Source organism: Silurus aristotelis (assembly GCF_946808225.1).
Source record: "Silurus aristotelis genome assembly, chromosome: 23".
NCBI classification, from domain to species: Eukaryota; Metazoa; Chordata; class Actinopteri; order Siluriformes; family Siluridae; genus Silurus; species Silurus aristotelis.
The window spans coordinates 8,793,064-8,795,522 of NC_139596.1; the positions used below are offsets into that span (position 1 = coordinate 8,793,064).

Consider the following 2,459-nt stretch of genomic DNA (forward strand, 5'->3'; position numbering starts at 1 on the left):
TTAGGGGGCAAACACTTTTTCACACAATCCATGTAGTTTTGGTTTTTGTTTTCCCTCAATAATAAAAACCTTCATTTAAAAACTGCATGGAGGGTTTACTTGTTATCTTTAACTAATATTTAAATTAGTTTGATGATCTGAAACATTAAAGTGTGACAAACATGCAAAAAAATAAGAAGTCAGGAAGGGGGCCAACACTTTTTTCACACCACTGTATGTATTTTTATTAAGTAAATGAAAAATGCTCAGATTTTCTGTGTAAACATGACAGCAGAAATGTGAAACCAAAGCTTGTCCTCAATGATAGAATTTATTTCTAATAAACAAAGAGTAACTGCACATATAACACTTAAATATACATATGTAGTATACGTAATTATACATATAGAAAAACCCTGGTATGCATTTAGACAAAGGAAAATGTTGTGTTTAAATGTTGTCCACAATTATGTAATTATATACTGATTATTCCAGACACAACAGCTGTGTGATGAGATCTGCATAGTTATGTAACTTATTTGGGCTGTTTGTGGCTCTGGGTGGTTTCCATGCTTTCATGTTTTGTGAATATTTTGACTGTGTAGCTGCCACGAACAAGCACATTGCATTCAACCATACATATAAACATAAACACATAGCAGTATTATAAGGGCACCACATATAACAAGTACTTATATACTGTATAATCAAATTCAGCAGTGTTGACTATTTTCTGAATGTTGGGCTTAGACATTGACACCCAGAGTCTGGCTTTTAGGCGTTATATTGCTCCACGCTCTCCTTTCATTATGACTTTCCATAATTTCGAGTCTGGATGGAGACACATTTTCCGACCAGCGTTTGTCGTCACCCTGTAGAAGGACAAAATAGGCATAAATCAGACTTTCAGGTTCTTCTACACTTGTAGTAAAATGACAGATCAGGTCTTGGACCAACTTACACAATCTCATAAGCTTTGCATGAAGCACTAGGAGAATACAGTTTCCATTCAAAGACTTTTTTCGGGTGGATCCTGTAGATTTTCTTACAGAAACAGCGCTCTGACCTCTCCATTCGGAACGCTGAAGCACAGAAAAATAACTTCTTGTTAGTACAGTAAATTTTCTTATTTTTATTCTAATTTTGCAGAGGAAAAAATAGCCATCCCAGATACATTTTATTAATTTACTTTCTGTGTTCTAATGCTATTTGTAGCTCAGAAATTCATACAAATTGGCACACACTCGGGTTGGAATTAATTTACCAATATGTTTTAGTATACATCTTCAAAGTTATATCAATCAAAAAAATTCATAACACAAATAAATAAATAAATAAATATAAGTAAGATGCCTGACGTACCCATGCACAATGAAGCACACATCCAACACACAAGCATAAGCAACAAAATGAATCGGCTCATGGTTAAAACTTTCACTCTCTGGTCTCAGCTGCAAACAGTAGACGTGACTGACTGGCCTGGGAACAATGAAAGTAAGAAACATTTATAGTGTGCTGTTTCAGTGTAGAGCACATAGGGACATCCCACTGGCATACTGGCTAATGGAAAAATGCTGATTTTTTTTTGTGGATGTTTGTCACACTTTAATATTTAAGATCATCAAACAAATGTAAATATTAGTAAAAGATAACAAGTTAACACAACATGCAGTTTTTAAATGAAGGTTTTTATTATTGAGGGAAAACAAAATCCAAAACTACATGCCCCTGTGAGAAAAAGTGTTTGCCCCCTTAACCTAATAACTAGGTCTGAAAGCCTGATGAGCAAACTGTGGTGACTGTGGCAAGGAAAAACTCCTTTAGATGTAATGAGGAAGAAACCTTAAGAGGAACCAGTCTCAAAAGGGGAACCCATCCTCGTTTGGGTGACATCAAGAGTGTGATCATAAATCTTTCAACAATACAGAACACTGGAGACTGAGAACTAACATGAGCACTGGAGTGTGTGATTATAAGTAATGTTGTTGCTGCTGAGGGTGGCCCAACCAGTTATTAGGTTTAGGGGCAAACACTTTTTCACACCACTGTATGTATTTGTTTTAAGTAAATGGAAAAATGCCCAGATTTTCTGCGTAAACATGTCGGAAAAAAATATGAAGCTAAAGCTTGTCCTCAATGATAAAATGTATTTCTAATAAACAAAGAGTAACTGCACGTTTGCTTGTGTAAAGAATTGAGTGTGCTTTTATTAGCTTGGATCGCACCTCTTCTTTACTCTAGGCCAAATACAGAAACACCTACATCTTAAGAGACTTTATATAATCCTTTCAGTGTTTTCTGATAATTCTACAGATTTTACGAGGACATTTGTTTCATGAATAAAGCATTCATGTCCTTGATGGATTTTCACCCACCCTTTTCCTGATTAAAGTCAGGGCAGAGATGCTGGTAATTCTGAATGCACACTTTTGTAAAAAAAAGGGGGGTCTGTTCAATTCTGTAAATGTATGTCATCACTG

General features: G+C 35.4%; 1 long non-coding RNA gene across 1 annotated transcript; it reads right to left on the reverse strand.

Moving 5' to 3' along the window:
• Positions 1 to 338: 338 nt before the first annotated feature.
• LOC310718117 lies at positions 339 to 1,479 on the reverse strand. The gene is made up of 3 exons (XR_014531050.1): positions 1,342 to 1,479; positions 941 to 1,061; positions 339 to 851 (listed from the first exon to the last, which is right to left on the reverse strand). It is a non-coding gene; the product is annotated as an uncharacterized lncRNA (long non-coding RNA).
• Positions 1,480 to 2,459: the final 980 nt, after the last annotated feature.